Genomic DNA, 24,188 nt, shown 5'->3' on the forward strand with positions numbered 1-24,188 from the left:
TCTAAACAAAATTTGCTATTGCACTAACTTTGAAGACCATGTCAAAATGCTTTTATGTTTTGCTTACTGTAGACTAAATCCTTGAACTCTTTCTTTTAATGTTCTGCTTCTTAGTCAATTTTCTTCCCACATGTATTTGTACATTGAAAGCTTAAGAGTTGAATCCATACAGGAGTTTACTTTTATCTTTTTAAATTTCATCCTGCTAGACTTTACCCCATTTCTCTAATCCAAGCATGGCTTTGTTCTGAACTCTTTCCCCTGCTTTCTCTGTATGCTGGCTATTTTGTACATTAATTTTATAGTATACACACATTCTTATTTATTTTTTCTTAATGATTCTTACAGCCAGGAGTGCGTTTATAATAACTGCAAAGCATTTTTCCCTAACATACCTGCCCATAGAATGAATTGTACCCATCTTCTACCCAATTCTTACATTGAAGCCTTAACTAACTCCAATGTGATGGTGTTTGGAGATGAGGTGTTTGGAAGGTAACTGGGCTTAAATGAGGTCATGAAGTTGGATAATGAGATTAGTATTTAAGAAGCGACCTGTGAGCTTGCACTTTCTCTCTTTCCAGAAGGCCAAAAATAACTTGAGGTCCTGTGAACATAGGGGGAGTTGGCAGCTAGCCGCCTACAAGCCAAGAGAAGTGGCTTCAGAATGAAAGCTACCTTGTCAGCACCTTGGTCTTGGACCTATAAGAAATAAATTTCTGTCATTTAAACCCCCCAAGTCTTTAGAATTTTGTTATGGCAGCCCAAGCTGACTAATACAGTATCTACTAGAAGGTTCAAGTCTGAAGAGGAAAAAAGTTTGCTTTCTGCTCCGAAGGCTTGTATGGAATTAGATTATTGTGTTACAGACACACACATAAAGAGAAATGCACAGGCAGGTGAGTGCTGCTTACACAATTTATGACTATTTTATTATGAATACTTATTGCTTCACCTTTAAAGTTATCTAGAGAGGAATGTGCTATAGCTCAGTGATTTCGAAGGTGATATAATCATTTTATGATTTAAACAACAGGAACCTTGTGTTACATGGAAAGCACAATCATTTTAATTTGAAATATTTGAACATATATTTTTATAAACTAAATAAAATTGCCAGGCACCAGGACCTGAGCTAGCTAAAGATGCATAGTTTATTGGGGATAATTGCTACTCAGTAATATTTTAAATAGTGCTTAAAACTTCCTATGTTACTAATAAAAGTCAGTCAGCCTGAGTTAAAAGGCTTGCTAAGCCAATCATCACCCAAGTGACTAAGGTATTTTCAGTAAACATTTTTTCTAGTCATTTAATCTTTTACTGCTTTAGTCTCCTCACCTATAAATGAAGATGATGGTAATACCTATTTTTTTTATAGTTGATGTTAGGATTAAATGGGTGGTACGTGTAAAACACAGAGAATGGAGTAGGCATTCGATATTGTTACATTTATGTTTTTCACTCATTAAGGTGAACATTCATTGTAGGCATCAGAGACATCGTCAGATCTCCTCACCATTTTAAATGTTGTTTAATGACTCTTCCCTCTTTCTAATACTGAGATCCCTTTTAGAAGAACATTTGCCCTTCCCTTCCTACTCAGAATGCACATTCCTGAAATACCTTAGCTCCAGGAAGTTGAGAATTAGAATATCTTAATCTAAAATCAGGCTCTTCTAATTTCCAGCTGAACTTCAGAGAAAGGAATAGTAATCATGGTATCACTTAAAGGAGTTATTATTTTCCAAGTCTTGATTCTGGTCTACATGAGACACACTTTTATGTTCTGTGTAAGTAATTGCACAGAAAAATGTTGCTTCACCATTTTTTATTGACTACTATAGAGTAAAAATTTGTGTCACCTCCAAATTTATATGTGAAATCCTAACTCCCAAGGTTATTATATGCTATTACGAAATGAGACTGCTGGGAAGTAATTAGGTCATGAGGGTGGAGCCTCGTACAAAAGAGATCCCAGAGAGCTCTCTCACCTTCTGCCATGGCCCATATTCTGAGGATGCAATTAGAAGTCAACAGTCTGCAACACAGAAGAGAGCTCTCATTAGAACTCAACCATGCTGGCACCCTGATCCTGGACTTCCAGGCTTGGGAGCTGTGAAGAATAAATTTGTGTTGTTTAATCCACCTAGTCTAGAGTATTCTGCTACAGCAGCCCAAATGGACTAAGACAGAAATTGGTACCAGAAGTAGAATGCTCCTGTAACACCTAAAAATGGGAAAGTGGCTTTGGACTGTGTAAAGGGTGGAGATTAAAAGAGTTTTAAGGTGTGGATTGGTTAATTTTAGATATCAACTTGATTCAGTTAAGGGATACCCAGATAGCTAGCATTACTTCTGGAGATGTCTTTAAGGGGGTTTCCAGAAAAGTTTGACATTTGAATCAGTGAACTGATTAAAGAAGATCTAACTCCATCCAATCTGTTCAGATGTCATACAACTAATTGGGGGTCTGGAAAAAACAAAAAGGTATAAGAAAGTCAAATTCATTCCCTATGCTAAAGCTGGGACAGGCATCTTCTCTTTCTTTGACATCAGAACCCCAGGTTCTCCAGCTTTTGAACTCCAGAATTTGCACTAGCATTCCCCTAACTCCCCCAACCCTGCCTCAGGTGTTTGGCCTCAGACTGAACGTTACACCAGTGACTTCTTTAGCTCTCAGGCCGTTGGACTTAAACTAAGTTATGCCACCAGCTTCTGTGCTTCTCCATCTTGCAGGTGGCATATTATAGGGCTTTTCAACCTCCAAAATCATATGAGCCAATTCCCATAATAAATCACTTCTTATCTACTTCTTACCATCATCATCTATATCTTATTAATTTTGTTCCTCTGGAGAACCGTGACTAATAAAAGGTGCATACTTAAACAATCCTACATTGCTATGAATGGACTATCATGGCTGATTTTGGTAAGAACCCAGAAAGAAAGGAGAAGACTTTTAAAGAAACCCTCAATCTTTTCATAGAATTCCTAAGTAGAGATTATTAGAATATTGGTAGAAATATGGACAGTAAATGCTATCTCGTTGAGTTCTGAATCAGATGGAAATGAGGAACATGTTATTGGGAACTGGAGGAAAGGAAATCTTTGTTATAATGCAACAAAGTATTTTTCTGCCTTTCTGTTCTGGCATTTTGTGGAAAGTAAAACTTGTAAGTGATAAAATTAAGTATTTAGCTGAAGAGATTTCTAAGCAAATTTCGGAATGTGCAACTTAGCTCCTCCTTACTTCTTATAGTAAAATCCGAGAAGAGAGAAATGACAAAAATGGAACTGTTAAGTGATACGGTTTGGATTTGTGTCCCTGGTCAAATCTCATGTCAAATTGGAGGACAGGCCTTGTGGGAGGTGATTGGATCATGGGGGTGGATTTTCCCTTTGCTGTTCTCATGATGGTGAGTGAGTTCTCTCGAGACCTGATTGTTTGAAAGTGTGTATTAAATTAACAAAGGAACAGAAAATCAAACAGTGCATATTCTGATTCATAAGTGGGAGTTGAAAAATGAGAACACATGGACACAGGGAGGGGAACATCACACACCAGGGCCTGTCAGGGGGTGGGGAAGGGGAGGGAGAGCATTAGGACAAATACCTAATGCATGCAAGGCTTGAAGCCTAGATGATTGGTTGATAGATCCAGCAAACCACCATGGCACATGTAGACTTATGTAAAAAACCTGTGTGTTCTGCACATGTATCCCAGAACTTAAAGTAAAATTTAACAAAAGAAGAAGAAAGTGTGTGACATCTCCCTCCCACCTCTCCAGGTCCACCCACCATGGTAAGACATGCTTGCTTCCCTGTCCATCATAATTGTAAATTTTCCGAGGCCTCCCAACTATGCTTCCTATACAGTCTGTGGAACTCTGAGTCAATTAAGTCTCTATTCTTCATAAATTTCCCAGTCTCAGGTAGTTCTTTACAGCAATATGAGAACAGACTAATATAGAAAATGGGTATTGAGAGTGGGGTGCTACTGTAAAGATACCTGAAAATGTGGAAGCAATTTTGGAATCAGGTAACAAGCAGTGACTGGAATAGTTTTAAGGGCTCAGAAGAAGATAGGAAGATGTGGGAAAGTTTGGAACTTCCTAGAAACTTGTAGAATGATTTTAACCAAAATGCTGATAGTGAAATGGACAATGATGTACAGGCCAAAGTGGTCTCAGATGGAGATGGGGACTTATTGGGAACTGGAGTAAATGTCATTCCTGCTCTGCTTTAGTGAAGAGACTGGTAGCATTTTGTCCATGCCCCAGAGATATATGGAACTTTGAACTTGAGAGAGATGATTTAGAATATCTAGCAGAAGAAATTTTTAAATAGTAAAATGTTCAAGAAGTTAACTGGCTGTTTCATAAGTGTAAAGAAAGAGATGGTCTAAAACTGGAACATATATTTAATAGGGAAGCAGAGCATAAAAGTTTGGAAAACTTGCTGTCTGACTATGTAGTAGAAAAGAAAAACTCATTTTCTGTGTAGAAATTCAAACCTGCTGCAGAAATTTGAATAAGTAACAAGGAGCCAAATGTTAATAGCTAAGACAATGGGAAAAATGACTCCAGGACATTTCAGAGATCTTTGTGGCAGCCCCTCCCATCACAGGCCCCAAGGACTTGGAGGGAAAAAAATAGTTTCATGAGGCCCCCTGCTGCTCTGTGCAGACTCAGGACATGGCATGTTGAATCCCAGCTGTTCCAGTTTTAAAACGTCATGGCTAAAATGAGCCAAGGTACATCTTAAGCAGTTGCTTCAGAGGGTGCAAGCCTCAAGCCTTGGCTGATTCCACATGATATTGGGCCTGCAGGTGTTCAGAAGGCAAGAAATGAACTTTGGGAACCTCCACCTAGATTTCAAAGGATTTATAGAAACTCCTAGATGTCCAGGCAGAAGTCTGCTCCAGAGGCAGAGCCCTCATTGAGAATCTCTAGTAGGACAGCATGGAGGGGAAATATGGGGTTGGAGCCCACTTACAGAGTCTCCACTGGGTCACTTCACAGTGGAGCTGTGAAAAGAGTGACATTTTCCTCCAGACCCCAGAATCATAGATCCACCAACAGCTTGCACCATGTGCCTGGAAAAGCTGCAGTCACTTAACGTCAGCCCGTGAAAGCAGCCCCAGGGACTGTACCCCCTCTAAAGCCACAGGGTCAGAGCTACCCAAGGCACTGGGAGCTCACCCTTGCATCAGCATGTCCTGGATGTGAGACACAGAGTCAAAGAAGTTTATTTTGGAGCTTTAAAATTTAATGAGTGCCCTGCTGGGTTTCAGACTTGAATGGGGCCTGTAGCCCCTTTGTTTTGGCCAGTTTCTCCTATTTGGGATGGGAACATTTACCCAATGTCTGTACCCCCATTGTATCTTGAAAGTAACTAACTTGATTTTTATTTTGCAAGCTCATAGGTGGAGAAGACTTACCTTATCTCAGGTAAGACTTTGGGCTGTTGACTTTTGGGTTTATGCTGAAATGAGTTAAGACTTTGGGGGACTGTTGGGAAGAGATAATTGTATTTTGTAATATGAGAAGGACATGAGATTTTGGAGGGGCCAGTGGCTAAATGATATTGTTTGAATTTGTGTCCTCACTCAAATATTATATTTAATTGGAGGAGGGACATGGTGGGTGGTGATTGGATCATGGGGGGTGGATTTCTGCCTTGCTATTCTCATGACAGTGAGTGAGTTTCCACAAAATCTGATAATTTAAAAGTGTATGGCACTTCCTCCTTAGCTCTCTCTCTCCTGCTGCCTTTTGAGAAATGTTATTGCTTCCCCTTCACCTTCTCCTCCATGATTGTTAGTTTCCTGAGGCCTCCCGGTCATGCTTCCAGTTAAGTCTGTGAAACTCTGAGTCAATTAAACCTCTTTTCTTCATAAAGAGTTTTATGAACCACCCAACCTCAGGTAGTTCTTTTTAGCAATATGAGAATGAAGCAATACATTAAATGAAGAGGTAGCAGAATGTGAAGATTTGGGCTGGGCATGGTGGTTTGCAGCTATAATCCCAGCACTTTGGGAGGCTGAGGTAGGCAGTTGAATCACCCGAGGTCAGGGAGTTAAGACCAGCCTTGCCAAAATGGCAAAACACTGTCTCAACTAAAAATACAAAACAATTAGCTGGGTGTGGTGACAGGGCCCAACTGAGATTGCTGTGAGCCAAGATTGCACCACTGCACTCCAGTCTGGGTGACAGAATAAGACTGTGTCTCAAAAAAAAAAAAAAAAAAAAAAAAAAAAAAGAATTGAAAGGTTTGGAAAATTCTTAGCCTATTCATATTTTAAAAATGAAAATACAAAGGGTGCATCCTGGTGTCCATTTGATACAGAGATTAATATAGGTTCAGCCATGGATTTAATCAGCAACCCCAGTAGGAAAAGTGTCAGTTTGAACTGCAGAGGAAGGAGTTGAGAAGGAATGAATGAAGTCTGTTAGATTTCATGGATTTTATAGAATAAGATATGGAGCTATTTGACTGTAAATATGTGCTACTTTTCATTACAGGGGAGGAATAACCCCAAAACTGATTCAGAGATTATCAAGGATACCTCCTCAGTTTCCAAAGAGAGACCTGTTGCATTGCATTCAACAAGCCAGATGGTCTTGACCCAAAGCTATGGGATGGGACTTTCCCTCAGTGGGCCTGGAAGGCAGAGCATCAAACTAAAAACAGTTATTCCTGAGTCTTAAGATTTCATGGAGAATGCTTTTCAATTTGAACTTATTTGAAACATTTTATCCCTTTCTTCTTTCCTGTTTCTCCCTTTTGCAATAGAAGTATCTATCTTATTTCTATTCCAGTATTGTATTTTGAAAGGATATAACTTGTTTGATCCCACAGGATCACAGCTGGAGAGCAATTTTCCTCAGGTTGAAATGTACTTAGTCTCAAATCTCACCTGATTTAGACGATATTCAGAGATTTTGATATTTAGACTCTAGAGTTGCTGCTGGAAACAATTTATAGTTTTGAGTCTGCTTGGATGTAAATAATACATTTTGTATGTGAGAAGAACATAAATTTTGAGGGGTCAGGATGGAATGCTGTAGACCTAATATTTGTGTCCCCCACAATTTGTATGTTTAAATCCCAACACCCAATTTGATGGTATTAGGAGATAGGACATTTGGAAGATGAATATGTGTCACATGAATATGAATCCTATGACACATATTCACTTCTCATATATAAAATTAGTGCTCTTATAAAAACCACCTCACAGTTATTTAAAGCTTCCTCACCCTTTACCCCTTACCAGCACTCAGCATAGAGTTAAGAGTCTGGAACTTGGAGGAGGGCCATTTTAGCAGCTTGATTTTGGACTTCCAGGCTTGAGAATTGTGAAAAATAAATGTTGGTTACTTAAGCCACACAATGGATGGGATCCTTTTGTAGCAGCCTGAATTGACTAAAATTTGAAATCTAACTGCCATATTCTCTGGGGCCCATGAGAGAAGGGAGCACACTTTCTCAGTTTAGGATGGAAATCTAAAAATATCTTGAAATCTCCCCACTTTTCTTTTTCTCAGAAGACACTCCCAACTTCATCTGTGTCTGGATTTCCTGAGTCAGAAGGTACTTCTAGAGGTCTGAAATCTAGAAAGATGGAAATCACAAGAATTTGGAGACTTGCAAACATTCACCAGCAGTACCTCAGAGCAATCAACACAGGAGAAGGTAAGTATGATGTCATGCTATACAAAGACATTTGCCAGCAGTGCTGGTGACCACAAGACATGACCATTGCTTTAAATAATAAAAATGAGAGATAGATAGGGAGAACAGTAACAGCACCATGACAAGTAATTGAAACATTAGGGTCTTTACAATAAAACCTATATCTAGATAAAATGATAATAACAAGGACTCACTAAAGCTTAATAGATCTTCAGTGAATTTTATGCAAAAAAATACTGCAAGTTAAAATCTGGCCTGCAAACATTGCAACTTTTTTAATCCTAAAGCAACTCCAGGTCCCCTCAAACTGCACCAACAAAAGTATGCATAGAAAGCTGTGTATTCCTCAAGAAATATTTTCCTCAGATGAGGACTTGAAGGGTAAAGCTAAAGCATACATAGGCCACAGAAGAGATCAAAAACTAAATTATTTCCAGAGAGCAGAACCAGACATGGCCATAATTACTAACTGAAGAATTTATTTCCATAAGCGAAAAATTCCTATACTCTATATAAGAAGTGGAAAAATAATAATTCTATAGGCAAAAGACTTCTCTGTGTTTTTCACTTTTTCCAGTTCTGAATGGGCCACCAGGTTCATATTCCAGCACTATGTGTTGAGTATGTTGTGTGCTGGTAACTTTTACATGTTTCTGGAACTTGAAGAGCTGTGCATTATCCAGGTTTCCTGGGCTATTCCTTAAAAGCAGCAATCAGATGTGATTCTCAATCATCTCCCTTGGGGAGAGGTGAGACTCTTCCATAAGTATAAAAACAACAATAGAAACAAATCTGGATTTGGGTGAGTACAAGGAGTGAATTAACATTTTCCTTTTTATTGCCTTTGCTAACTTCTGGGCTACTCTCAACACAATAGCCAGAGTTTTCCTGTTAACAAGTGAGTCATGTAATGCCACCCCTTTTCCCCAACCCTTCCGTAATTTCCAATCTCACTCAGACTAAAAGCCTAGTCTCCCACAAGGCCACTCATTGTCTTGCCTCCTAGATTATTTTCCTTCTTGCTATTACTGAACATGCTAGACCTTCTCCAGCCTCAGACCATTTGCACTTACAATTATTTCTTCTCTTATCCTCCAAGAAAATCTGAATAGTTTCTTCATTTCCTTCAGATTTTACACATATGACACTTTCAAAATGAGACCTACCTTGATGACCCTATTACTGTATGCGGGAACTCTCTGTGAACTTATGAAGCAGTGACAATCATGACAACTAGGAACACATTTTACTGATATATGCTGCATATTGTTGGTCTTCTTCCATTAGAAATGTAAGCATTAGGATGGTGGGGATTTTTGTTTGATTTTGTTTTTCCTTTTTCTGTATTTTACTGCTAACTATTGACTCCTAAACTTTGTGCCTGTCATATTGGATCACTTCATACACATGAAGTGGACGTTGACTAAAATGATAGTGCCCCCAAGTTAAGAATGGTTATGAGCTGTTGATATAGGAACAAGAGCTTCCTAGCGTCCTTAAAAGTTGTGTGTTGAAAGGCTGCATTGCACTTTCTAAAAGCATTTCCTAAAAGATAGCTGGCAAAGATCCTTTACCTTTTTTCTTCATTCCTCTTGCCTCATACTGAGTAGAATGTTACCCAGTGTTTGCAGACCTACCCACAGCTTTGGCTTCCAGAATAAGATGCTTATTCTACAGGTGACAGAATGATATGGTGCAAGGAGTTTGCTTGCAAGATCTCACGGAACACAGTCACTATATTAGTTGTGATAGTTAATTTTATCTGTCAACTTCATTGGGCCGTAGGCCTTCCAGAATGTTTGATCAAACATTATGCAAGGTGTTTTTGTGCAGGTGTTTTGGGGTGAGTTTACCATTTAAATCAGTAGAATGAATAAATCAGATTGTCCTCCCTAATGTGGGTGGGCCTCATTCAATTAATTGAAGCCTTGAATATAGCCAAAAGACTTATCTTTCCCCAAGAAAAAGAATTCTTCATACTAGACTCTGTTGAAACTAATAGTTTCGGTATTTAACTGCCTTGAGGCACAAACTGAAACTTTCTGTCACAAGCCTGCCAGCTTTTGGATAGGAACCATATCACTAGCTCTTCGGCGCCTCCAGCTTCCTGCCTCACCTGTAGGTTCTGTAATGTGCCTGGCCCCAGAAGCATGCTAGCCAATTCCTTGCAATTCATCTTTACATATATATACATATATCCACCTATGTGCTAGTTAATTTTAGGTGTCACCTTGAGTGGTTACGGGATACATAGGTAACTGCTAAAGCATTAATCCTGGGTGTGTCTATGTGGGTGTTTCCAGAGAAGATTGGCATGTGAGTTAATAGAATGAATGGGGAAGATCTGCCCTCAACATGGGCAGGTAACATCCATTTAGCTGGGGCCGCCAATAGAACAAAAAGGCAGAGAAAAGACAAATTCATTCTCTCTTCTGGAGCTAGGGCACTCTTCTTCTGCCCTTAGACATCAGAACTTCAGGTTCTCCAGCCCTTGGAATTCAGGACTTGCCTTAGTAACCTGCAGGTCCCCATGCCTTTAGCCTGGACTGAGAGTTTGACCATTGGCTTCTCTGATTCCCTGATGCTTTCAGATTTGGACTGATCCACATTCCTTGCATCCTTGAGTCTCCAGCTTACAGATGGCCTATTATGGGACTCCTCAACCTCCATATTTTTTCTAGTAAATATCTTCTCATCTATCCATCCATCTATCTATCCATCTATCTATTCATCTATCCATTCATCCGTTACCTATTATCTATCCTTCTATCTATCCATCCACCCATCCATCCATCATCTATCTATCCCTCTATCCATCCATCCATTACTTATCTATCTATCCATCCATCATCTATCCATTCATCCTTCCATCATCCATCAATCTATCCATCTATCAATTACCTATCTATCTATCCATCTATCCCTCATCTATCTATCCATTATCTATCCATTATCTATCTATCTATCTATCTATCTATCTATCTATCTATCTATCATATTTTACTGGTTCCATCTCTCTGGAGAATTTTGGTTAATACACCAGTCCTAACTGGCTATGAAGGATATTTGTGTGTTTGTTTGTTTGTTTGTATTTCCATTATGGCTGAAACTAATCCTACTGAATACAAATAAATTGATTTTCTTTCACTACAAACTTAGGAATAAAAATTTCTTTATTCGTACTTGTAATATAACTAAGAAAGTTAAATATACATCAAAATACTGAACAGCTCAGCATACCAAATATTCATTAAATATTGTGTGTGTCTTTCTAAATTGATTCTTCAGGTTTCTTAATAGAGATCATGTGTTAATATAGTCTCTGAGGATCATTTTTTTAATTTGGGTTTGACCTAAGAGGCTGGCCTGTTCATGAGTTTTTTTCAACCCGTGGATATTTCTGAGAAGTAGTTGCTTTCTATAGAAAGACTCATATGTTTCTGGAGCACTGGATTCCCATAAAGACCATTGGTTATTTTTCCTAAACTTGTGTATTTCTTATATTTTAGTTATTTTGTATTGGCCAAGCATCCTTTTAATTGTTTTGCAATCATTTTGTGTGTTTTATAATTACATTCAGTAAAAGTGATCCTGAGAAAAATCCTTAATGAATCAAATGTTAAAAAATAAAGATTGGTTTCACTAATACTTTTTGTTGTAAATTACTATTTAAGAAAAAATTCATCTTGAATTTCTACCTCCACTTTAAGTATAAGAACTTTGCTATTGTTTTTATTATTTTTATAGCAGAGGTCATCTAACTCTTTAAGAGGCAAACAGTAAATAATCTAGAATTTGTGGGCCACATAGCCTCTGTCACAACTCTACAGTCAACTTTGTTGTTGTAGACAGTATGTGAGTGGGCATGAGTGTGTTCTAATAAGACTTTACAAAAACAAGTGGGAGGAATTTGGCACTTTAAATGTAATTTGTCAACCTCTGTTTTAAAAGACAAAAGTGAGTCTTATTTTCTTTCTTTTCCTTCCTTCTTTCTTATTTATTTATTTATTTATTTATTGAGACAGAGTCTCACTCTGTCACCCAGGCTGGAGTGTAGTGGTGCAATCTCAGCTCACTGCAACCTCAGCCTCCTGGGTTCAAGTGATTCTCCTGCCTCAGTCTCCTGCATAGCTGGGATTACAGGCACCCGCCACCACACCCAGCTAATTTTTGTATCTTTAGTAGAGACAGGGTCTCACTGTGTTGGCCGGGCTGGTCTTGAACTCCTGACCTCAGGTGATCCATCCACCTTGGCTTCCCAAAGTGCTGGGATTACAGGCCTGAGCCACTGTGGCAGGCCTGGAAGTCTTATTTTCTTACTGGGTACCAGGAGTATCTCTGAAGGTAACTAATGTAGCTGGCCCTTCCTAGGATGAGCCACTCAAGACATCCACCCATGATAGAAACTTAGAAACAGTCTACCTAGACATCCCTGAGGCAAACCATCCAAAATAATAGGAACACACTTAACCACCTTCAGGCTTTTCTCAGCTTACGCCAACACATCTAACTGAGAAATAAAAATAAAATACTAATAAGAGGTGACAACGTGCTAGCAGCCCTCACTCTCAGCACCTTCTCGGCCTCCGCATCCATTCTGGTGGCCCTTGAAGAGCCCTTCAGCCTGCCACTACACTGTGGGAGCCCTTCTCTGGGCTGACCGAGGCCAGAGCCGGCTCCCTGTCCTTGCCGGGAGGTGTGGAGGAAGAGGCGCGGGCAGGAACCCCGGCTGTGCCCTGTGCTCACAGGCGGGTGCGGCATGGGCTCTGCCGGCGCCACCAGCCCAGGGCAGTGAGGGGCTTAGCACCCGAACCAGCAGCTGTGGAGGTGCTGCGCTCAAATTCTCGCAGGGCCTCAGCTGCCTCCTCGAAGGGCAGGGCTCAGGACCTGCAGCCCACCAAGCCCAAGCCGCCTCTTGGCTGTGGGCTCTGGAGTGGCCTAGGCCTCCCTGACGGGCACCACCCCCTGTTCCATGGCACCCGGTCCCATCCACTGCCCGAGGGCTGAGGAGTGCAGGCGCTACTAGGGACTGGCGGACAGCTCCACCTGCAGCCCAGGTGCCGGATCCACTGAGTAAGGCCAGCTGGGCTCCTGAGTCTGGTGGTGACTTGGAGAACTTTTCTGTCTAGCACTCTGTGTCTAGCTAAGGGATCATAAACGCACCAATCAGCACTCTGTGTCTAGCTCAGGGTTTGTAAACACACCAGTCAGCACTCTGTGTCTAGCTCAGGGTTTGTAAATACACCAATCAGTACTTCTATCTAGCTAACCTAGTGGGGACTTGGAGAACTTTTATGTCTAGCTAGAGGATTGTAAATGCACCAGTCAGCACTCTGTCAAAACGGACCAATCAGCAGGATGTGGGTGGGGCCAGATAAGGCACCACAAGCAGGCTGCGGGAGCCAGTCAGCGGCAACCCTATGGAGTCCCCTTCCACACTATGGAAACTGTATTCTTTCCCTCTTTACAGTAAATCTTGCTGCTGCTCACTCTTTGGGTCACGCTGCCTTTATGAGCTATAACACTCACTGCGAAGGTCTGCAGCTTCACTCCTGAAGTCAGCGAGACCACAAACCCACCAGAAGGAAGAAACTGCGGACGCACCGCGGTTTAAGAACTGTAACACTCACCGCGAGGAGGATCCGGGGCTTCATTCTTGAAGCCAGGCGAGACCGAGAACACACCAATTCCGGGCACAGTAAGTTCCCCAGCTGACTGAATGAACCCTCTTATGGCCAAGGAGACTCCAGAGAAACCTTAAAAACTGAGTTCCCACCATGACCAATGGGAGGTCAGACATTTCACATTATACTTCCTCCCTCATTAACCACCTTTAGACTTTTTTTTTTTTTTTCTCAGAGTCATACAGAAATTAGCCGTTTCAAAACACCTGCTCCACTGCTGATTTCAGCCAGCTGAAGAAGCTGTAACCAAAACCCTTGTCTCTTTTTGTGGTTTCAACAAAAGAAATGGCCAGCATTCCTTTCTGATAAGAGACCACCACCACAAACTGGCTCTGGCTGGTCCATGAAGGTTGGGCACATAGTGCCTCTGTGTCCTCTATTTCATCTTTTGATATATAGAGCCTAATTTTAGTGCATTTCAATGTTTGTCTCCAACACAAAGTGAACATGGGAAGTTTATAAGATGCATGTTTGCTTATTACGCACGCAAGTGCCTCCTGCATTAATATTCACGTCTCTTCCTATAACCTGTTGAATATGTATTCTTAGTCAACTCATTCACAATAAATTCCTATCTCACCTTCCTTCTTCAAAGTGCCTGCTTTGGGTTTCTGTCAGATGCTGTGCTTCACAGTCTGCAGGCTGTGACCCTTTATAAGAAATAATGGTCTCTTCTCCAAATTTATGAACCCTGTGATTCTTCAGTGAGCATAACTATTGAAGAGAAAGCTTAGAAGTACGATATCTTTGGGAATCCATGCAATCAGACTATTTCTTTCAAATGTAGTCAGTTCGCTATTCCTCACTGATGTATAACACTCAGAATGTGAAGAATCTGAAGGACAGGGGACGTGCTTTATCTGATTCGTTAAAGTAACATTTCTGACAACGACACAAACGTGAAACTTAGGTTGCGTGCTGAGAGATGCATCAATAGCAGCTTCCAACATAACATGTGCAATAAATTTTTTCTCCTCAAAGGCTTGAGTGCCATAATACAGAGACAGAAAGACAGATGTATAAATAGATGTAGATATGTGTATATACATACACATACATACATATATATGCACATATGTTTTGCTTATATTATAATATGGTAAAGACTGTTTTATGCTGTGATGCAATGTGAGCTTCGCGCAACTTGACATGCTTGTTATCAATGTTTATTCCCTCTGAGTCCATTATTTTCATGCATTTTTAAGGCTACATTGTGTATGCAACATATAAAAACATATTTAAGTTTTCTATTTCATATTCCCTGCACAGGTTCAAAGAGAAACTGAGAATAAATTATAAATCCGTGAATATTGATATAAATACTGTATAAATATGTATATATACATATAAATATTTTACTTCAAAATTCCATATTTAAACAGTTATCCGTTATTTTATTCTGAAGTTGAGAAAACTCTTTTTGTTAATGTTTCTAAATTAATTTTGAATGGATGCAAAATATTCACATATAATGGAGGACCTGCTAATTTTCCCTTGAATTCTAAACCTGAATTTTGATAGAAAACAAATTTTTTGTCAAAATTTTCCACTTTTTGTTATTTCTTTGTCATTTTGTATATATTTATCCAATCAATATTTATTCAACCTAAACTCTTAATTCTTATTTAATTTTAATTCTGGCTGTATCTGTGTTGAATTATTATTTTCCAAATACTTCAGACCAGCTATGCTGCTCACATTTACCTTACAGTAATACAGTTGAGTTTGTTTACATACCTTACCACAGGCTTCAACTGATTTCCTGTTAATATTTTTGTCCCTATCCTTAAGCTTTCACAAAATAAATGTATGAAACAAGGTAAAAACTCAAAGTAGTTTCATCACCTGAGAGGTGGAGAATAGGAATCCTTAAGAAAAGTGTTGGGACCAGGAAACACACTCAACACCTACTTCTCTTTCATTGACAAAGGTCAATCTTTCAGAGTTATGTTTATTTTAGCTCTTGAAATTCCTATATGTCTCTTTCTCCATTGGTCTCACCCTAATATAATCCAGCATCCTTATTTGACTCCCAAATCCCTCTGTTTCCAACACAGGAGCCCTAGTGATGTCTGTAAATACACACCTAATCAGATACCCTGCTGCTTACAGTATTTCAATATCTGCTACTTGCACTATTTCAGTATCTTCCTTTGGCTTTTGCAATGAAGACCAAAGTCCTTAACCTGGACTAAAAGGATCTGGATAGTCTAGCCCCTGTCTACTTTGATAGCCATTTCCTATATTTTTATATCACTATATACTGCTACTTCATACATTGTAAGTTTTTGTTGATTTGTGTGATTTAATTAATATCTATTTGTTCCATTAGAAAGCAACTTCTATCCATGTAAGTAAATATTAACTGCTTTTCATTGAATTTCCAGGATCTATTATGATGTTCAGATGATAGCAGCTTATTAATAAATATATATTGAATAAAAGAGAATATGGAATAATTATATTAGCTCTTTTGTTTGTATTCAACAAATACTTACTAAGTAATAAAAATGTGTCAGGCACTCTTCTTGGCTTTTGAGATTCATCAGTGAAAGAAAGAAACAAAGCTTCTCTACCCTAATGCTGTTTTAAGTGAGTGTAGGTAATAGATATTAAATAATAAATATCATAAGTGAATGAATTGTTTTACGACTTGTGAAAAATTAGAGCAGCATACCTAAAATTGGGGGAAACCGGGGAGGGAAAAGCTGCAGTATTAAATAGACTTGCTAGGGTTGACCTTACTGAGGCGAGAATTGAGAAAGGTAAGATAATGGTGAAGACGGGTTTTGAAGATGAGGGATTTAAATATGTGGATATCTGGTGGAAAACATTTAAGACAAAGAATAATTGGAGCAAATCGCTGCAGTGAGAGCATTCCTGATGTGTCTGGCATGTGATCAGCAGGAGAAGAGTCATAGGAAGTTCAAAAGGTAACAGGGTAGTGGGTAGTGGGCTTGATGACAGACCATGGGGGACTTTGTTGTTTACTCTAAGACCTCTGCTTTTAATGTGAGTGGGATAGGTAACTGCTGGAAGGTTTTCAGTGAGGAATAACATGTCTGATTTATGTTTTATGGGGTCATGTTGGCTACTATTTTGAGAAAAAACAAAGGGTGAAAGGTAGTCATTAAAAAAACAGTCAGGATGCTATTTCAATAATCCATGACAATGGTAGTTTGAATGCAGGTATTAGAAATAAAACGCTGATAGGCTGTGAGTTTCTGCACATATTGTGATTTTAGAGCCAAGTAGATTTCCTGATGAATTGGATACAGAATATAAGAGAAAGAATAAAAACTACTACAAATATTGGACCTAACAAATAGGAGGGTTAGAGAGGCCATAACTATAATGAAAATAGCCACACTTGATGCAGGTTTAAGCAGGAAGGGGAAAACCAACAGTTCACCTTTCAAAATTTTAAGCTTGAGATGTCTCCTAGACATCAAAGTAGAGATGACTGTAAGTGGAGCTGTAAAACTTAGATTTAGCAAGAGCAATCTGGTTTGGAAAAACAAGTTTGAGAATCATTGACTTAAAGCCACAATTTAAGGCCGTGAAAGTAAATGACATTAGGAAAAGGTGAGTGTATATAAAAAAGAGCTGAGCACCAAGGACTGAGTCCTAGGATAGTACAAGGGAAGGAGCAAAAAATAAGACAAAGAACATGCAAAGAAAATAGGAACAGAGTGACTAGTTACGTAGCAGTAAAATCAAAACTGTAAGTGTACTGACAGCCAAGTTGAGACAGTAAAACGCATAATGAAATAAAGTCATGATCAATTTGTACACATACTAAGGTTGGGCTAAGATGGAGATTAAAATATGTATTTCAGTGTTGCTTTTGGGAGTCTCTATCTTTAAAAGTAAATATAAGAATCCATAGAATTAACTTCATTAAAGTCGTTCTGATTTGCTTTACACATGTAGGTTTGATGATGGGAAGTAGGGATTGTAGTTCTTTATATAATCTAATGTATTAAAATCATAGTTTTAATGTTTTCAAAATTTAACTTATTTGGCTTTATTTTATATGCATATAAATTTTTCATAGCAATGGATATGACTAAAGATAAATTAAAATTTCTACTTCAGTTCTGTGAAATACTTGATCAAATGTTTAGAAATACTTAGAATCAGATGATATAATTCAGCTTTTAGTAGTAACAAGAAGAAATGCATTCTGAAAAATGAACTTTGAATAACTGTCACTCATAATTTTATTTAAGAGGACAAGCTCTATAAAAGGTTATTGCAGCTAATTTGAATGATAAATATTATTCTACTAAAATAACAGCTTACTATTTGCTATTCCAGAGGAGTTTGGGGAATTTTAGGCTCTACGGGACAGATTTTCTGTCCAGAGTTTCTTTCTAGCATCTCTAATAAGAGTTGCACCTTATTAACCCAGGGTTTGCATTGTGCTCTGTTAATGTTAATGTGCCCTATAATTTAGTGTAGCCTCTTAGTCAATTTTTTTCAAAGTTAACCTTTTATTCTCCATATTTACAGAATATTATATAGAGCCATTTAAGTTCACATTGCTTCCAATCATTTCTGTAGCTAAAGAGAATGCATATGTTTTTAAAGTAAAATTATGACCCCCCAAAAATAAGTAGTTTAATGATTGTGTGCAGAGATTTTGAAATCTATGAATATGATGGACTTTTAGTGTATTAAAATCAGAAGCCAAAAATATGAAAGCTGAGTTGTATTATATAGAGGGTAGGAAATAAGATAATTAGCAAATATGTAGCCTGCATTCCTCAATGGATAAATACAAATCATTAGAATGTAGATAAGATTTCAGTTTTTGCTTTAAATTTTTTTTATTTTCTATCTGATTTTTGATACTGTTAGCCAAAGACGCTGTGGCTAATAGTGCTATTTTCTAAAAGGATGTGTATGTATCTGAAAGTACCATTACATCAATCTGTGCTGTTTTGTCTCAGTCGTTCCTGGGGTGGATTCCATTATCTGCAGCTCTATTGCCTTATGGATAACACTTTGCTTCTCTTTGGACAGAATATGTTTCTAATTGTTTGCACACTGTGGTGCTTTGTAGCTTTCTTCTGCCTATTACTACATTTCATTGCCCTCAAAGGGGGGCTCCTGAGCTCTTGAAAGATTTCTTAAACCCACATTCTGTTCTGCTAGCCCTTATTCAGCTTTTTGTAAAGCATTTACCTCGACAACCCAGTGTTCTGTTCTGTGGACTGTCAACATGTAGCTTTTTGCCGCAAAGCTAATTCGCAGTGATCATTTTTGAAGCTTTAGGTTGAATGCATTGCCTTCCCTTGTTCAGACTGTGAATTTATCTCAAATTTAAGTATTTTAACAAAATTCTTCAAGTGAAAACAGCCTTAGTCGTATGCATTAAATCAGATACTTGTGATATATAGCGCTCAGTTGTTGTTTTTTTAACTAAAATACCGTGTGATCAGAATCCCTGGATCCAAATACATGTCAATTGATAAAACTATGTTTTATCTTATTCTGAGTTCATTTATATTGGTTATATGCTCTGTCTTTCACATTTTGTGTGTACTTAAAATGTAACTCCTACAAATCCTGTTGAAAAGGGCTATTTATATATTCAAAATGAATAAAGAATATGCTGTTATTACTTTTCATTTTCTTTGGGCTATTGGGAAAGACTGCACAGCGTTTGTTAATATCAGAGGTTTTGCAGTTAGAAAATCTTAGATTTAAATCCTATTTCAATCATGCTATGACCTGTCTACCTTAAACAGCATTATTAACTTCTCTGAGCCCTAATTTGCCTCTGTATGTAACACACAGGACTGAATGGGCAAGGCAAACTCACAGAAATCATGTGTTTTACCCAAGGCACTAAGGTTCAAAAGATACAGGGGAGACAGAGGCATAGAGGAACATGTCTTCCTGGGGAAGACTGAATCTCTGAAGCTCAAATTTCTAATTGACTTCTTTGCCCTGCCTACCAGTTTTTTTCCTGTCTGATATAGAGGAAGGCACCACAGGTCTGCTTTCCCATCTTCTTTTATGAACCTGTATCTTTGCCACTTTTATAGTCAGGCTTTCTAGAACAATGTATGCATGTACTGCCACAAAGTTGCACTTTCATTTCACTGTTCAGTTCCCTACCATATAACTTTTCCCCCACCCATCACCCTCAGATTGTTTTTGCTATGTTCATCATTGACATCCAGTTTCACAAACACAGTATCATTTAGAACTCTCTTCCACTACAGCCCCCGATAACTTTCTGAATCATTAGAGATGCTGACTCCTGCCTCTGCCATAGATACATATTTTATTCTCTTCACTTCAGTGACATTGCACTTTCCTTATATTCTTTCTACACTTTCGTTTTTTTTTCCTTTTCTGTCTAATTTCACTCCTTCTTCCTGGTAAACTGATGTCTAATTTTTAATGTATATTAAGTTTCAACCAGGTTTTTTCTTAACTTCCCATTCTACATTCTCTGTGTAAATATTCTTTCCTACAACTTTAGATACCATGCCCCCAATTCTCAAATTCTATTTGACTACTACGTCTCCTAGGAATTTCAAGCTTATAGATCAAAGTATGCTCAAAACTGAAATTCAGGATAATTGCATGGATCAGAACAGTGAGGTTCATTCTTGATATTTAATTCTTTAGTTAAGCCCATACACAATCAATCAGCCATGTGTCCATTCTACCTTCAAATCTGCTTATTTCCATCTGACCCAGCTACCCCTAACCCAGCAAATTATTCATTCACCTTCAAGGATTACTGTCGAAGTCTTCTCCTGTAGTAGGAAGATTAATCTAATAAATTGCAAATCATATCTGCAACACTCCTCTTTACTTACACTTATATAAAATCCAAACTCCTTAATTTGTCGAACCACGTCTTAATTATTTCATTCTCACTCAACTCTTCATCTTTTTCCACACAGTAATGACACTCTACTTGATCTTCTCTTGCTCCTTTTGCTCCCTCCAAATCAACAAGCTCTTTCTTTGCTATCTGCCTCATAGTTACCTCTTACCCATCTGTCAAGCCTCAATAAAAATTTCACTTCCCCAGAGAAAATGTTCCTAAATTTTCAGTCTTAATTATTTTCTATGATTTCATTCCTTGACATTGTAACTTTCCTTCACAGTGTTTATCCCATTTTGTGTTCATGTGTCCATTTCATTTATGTAATGCTAATCACCTACTAGATAGTAGGCTTCCTAGGCCTTAGAGGGTCAGTAATCATGTTTTTTCTTTCTTTATTTCTTTTTCTTTCTTCAAATTCTACTGCATGTATAATCCTCAGTTTCTGATCTTAGAAATGGATAAAATAAAACTTGATTTGCTGCATAGTTATAAAGTAAGTTCAACAATGTATTCAATGCTTTAGTGAGGCTGAAACGTCATAAACCTTTATTAAATTATATTTATTAATTGTGTTTATTAATGAGAAATATACTCACTTTTTTAAAGAATAGAGGCAATTATTTTATGGTTTCAAGCCAGTGTGCCAAAAGTCAAAGCCCAGCTTTGCTAATTTTAGCTGTGCATTTGTGGGAAAATTACTGTGTATCTTTTTGCCCCAGTTGTCTCACTTTTACAATGGGGATAACAACATCTGATAGGTTATAACATAAACAAAATGGGTCTCATGTGTGTAATCCCAGCACTTTGGGAGGCCGAGGAGGGTGGACCACCTGAGGTCCAGAGTTCGAGATCACCCTGACCAACACGGTGAAACCCTGTCCCTACTCAAAAATACAAAAAATTAGCTGGGCGTGGTGGTAGGTGCTTGTAATCCCACCTACTCGGGAGGCTGAGGCACGAGAATCGCTTGAACCTGGGAGGCAGAGGTTGTAGTGAGCAAGATTGCACCACTGCATTCCAGCCTGGGTGACAGAGTGAGACTCCATCTCAAAAAAAAAAAAAAAAGGACAAAATGAGTTAATATATTCTAAGCACATAGTACAGTATGCAAGACATACACACTGAGCATTCAATGAACATTGACTTATGTTACCATTAGGAATTATTTTTACCTATTTTAACAAATATCTAGAAGTTTTTCTTCTAAAGGTATCATCTGTTCTGTATTGTCTTCTGAAAACTTTCCATTTATTGTTCACATTTTTACTATAGTTTTCTCTTCTTTTATTCTATATTAAAAAGTTTTTCCAGTCATGAAAATGATTTAGGTTTCCTTTTTTCCTCTACAGCCTTCTCAACTTTTTTGCTAACACTTTTTGCAGTGAGATTCCAAAAATGAAGTATTATTTCATTTTATTCTCTTTCAGAATGTCATTGTTTGGCTCAGTAAAATGTCTCTGGTCCTTCTTTCAGCACTTTGAAATCTCTACTACTTAAATCTTTTACTGTTCCGAGACCTTATTCATGTCAGCTCATTTTAAAATCTCCCTTCAAGTCTGAAAATATCCACAAAATTATAACCCAAGGTTCTAAACCTGCATTAATCTGCTGACTTTGAACTGTCTACATTTCTAGCTCATGTTCATCCCACACACAGTCCTGAATACCACAAAACGTCCATCCTGACAGGTACCTTTTTTTCCCCTCTGCCACTTCTTGTACTTCTATGCTTCACCCGATGCTGAAAATGGCATCTTAATCAGCATCTAGTAAGTACATTCTTTCAAATCTTCTTCTTACGCCCACCTTTTATGTTAAGTCTAGAATACTGAAATTAACTTCCTTCCCCAAATTATTGGCCCACTGCTGTTTTTGTAGCTATAGTTAACCTTAAAATGCACACAATAGGAATGTATTCAAATGGAAATTAGATTTTTAATTGACACAAACATCTTTAATAATGATTTATAAAGCAAATTTTGAGAGTTTATCTGATATTTTCCAAGAATAAATAATTCAATGGGTATGAAGGATATCTGTATTGCATATAATACCTGTAGACTGTATAAATCCACTTATTTCTTAAGACCATTAAGGGCAGGGCCTTGCTTTTTAAGTGGTTGTAAAGATCTTATATTATCTGTTTTTTGTGCCATGATGACCAAAAAAAAAAAAAAAAAAACTGAATAATTATACAAATTAAGATACTATTACTATGACTAACTATTATAGCGTCGACGCTTTGAGTGTTTACTTAGATACTGAGCATTGTGTGCCTGGCAATTTACTAATTTACAAATGTGCTTCTGTTACCAGAAAGGAATCATAATGTAGACCCCAAGAGAGGTTTCTTGTACCTCACATAAGTATTTGAGGTGAATCCATAGAGTAAAGTGAGAGCACGTTCATTAAGAAAGTAAAGAAATAAAGAATCGCTACTCCACAGGCAGAGCGGAGACATAGGCTGCTCGACTAACAATATATTTATAGTTATTTTTTGACTATATGCTAAATAAGGGGTGGATTATTCATGAGTTTTCAGGGAAAGAGGTAGGTAATTTCCTGGAACTGAGGGTTTCTCTCCATTTTAGACAATATAGGGTAATTTTTCAGGTTGCCATAGCATTTGTAAACTGTCATAGCACTGGTGGGAGTGTCTTTCAGCATGCTAATGCATTCAAATCATCATATAATAAGCAACAAGGACTACCAGAGGTCACTTTCACTGCTATCTTGGTTTTGATGGGTTTTTGCTGGCTTCTTTACCACAACTTGTTTTCTCAACAAAGTCTTAGTGACCTGTATTTTTTGCCAATCTCATATCTCATCTTGTGACTTCATCCTGAGGATGAAGCCCAGCAGGTCTCCCCTTATTTTACCCAGCCCCTATACAAGATTGGGTCACTCTGGTTTAAATGCTTCTGACACTTCCACTTAATTTCACAGTACCAAAACTATTATAAATTTATTATCGCTGTATTATAAATTTAAAAACTACATGTTAGAGTTGTTAATTAGTGCAAGTGATAAAATAAATAAGTGAAACAATTTATTAAAGGAATTTTTTTTTTTTTTTTTTTTTTTTTTTACTGTTAAACTTCTGGTAGGCAGAGAAATGGTCTCCAAAAGAAGTCCATATTCCAGTATCCAAAACCTGTAAATAAATTGCATTATCTAGCAAAAAGGAATTATGGTAACAGATGGAATTGGGTTTTTTAATAATCTCATCTTAAAATAAAGAGATTATCCCAGATTATTCAGGAAACTTGAAATGTGAAAGAGGAAGACAAAAAAAACTGTCAGTGTAATTCGATGTGAGAAAAAACTCTACCGGAAACCGATTGTTTTTGAAGATAAATTGGGCCACCAGCCAAGAATTCCAGCAGCCTCTGTAAACTAGAAAAGACAAGGGAATGGCTTCTCCCCTAGGGCCTCCAGAAGAAACCATTCTAGAAGTCAAAAATTCTTAAATCAAGTTACCAGTCCCTGAGTAGCAGGGGACTGATAACTTCATTTCAGAATTTCTGACCTCTAGAACCGTGGGATAATAAATTTGTAGTGTTTAAAGCCCCCAAGTGTGTGGTAATTTGTTACAAAGCAAAAGAAAAGCAACAAAGATCTTATATTTTTTGTAGGTTTTGGCTATCAAGACTTATTTTAAAACTGCAAACACTTGAGAAATGATCAGATCCAGTAGGCTCATTAATCAGATGAGAAAAATAAAGAATAAAGATACTAAATTAATTGCCATCAACTTTTTCTGAATGCTCCTATTGACTTTCAGTTGAAATATAAATGAAATATCAGAAGACCGCTTTTGTTCTTTCTATACCTGCTTTCACAGACTGCTAGAACTATTAGAATAGTCTGTTTCTTCTGATCTAGGATTTGTTGCCTTTCGATCTAAGTATCTCTCTTGCGTTCCCAAAATACTTCATAGGGACTTACTA

This window comes from Theropithecus gelada, chromosome 5 (assembly GCF_003255815.1).
Source record: "Theropithecus gelada isolate Dixy chromosome 5, Tgel_1.0, whole genome shotgun sequence".
Lineage (NCBI taxonomy): Eukaryota > Metazoa > Chordata > Mammalia > Primates > Cercopithecidae > Theropithecus > Theropithecus gelada.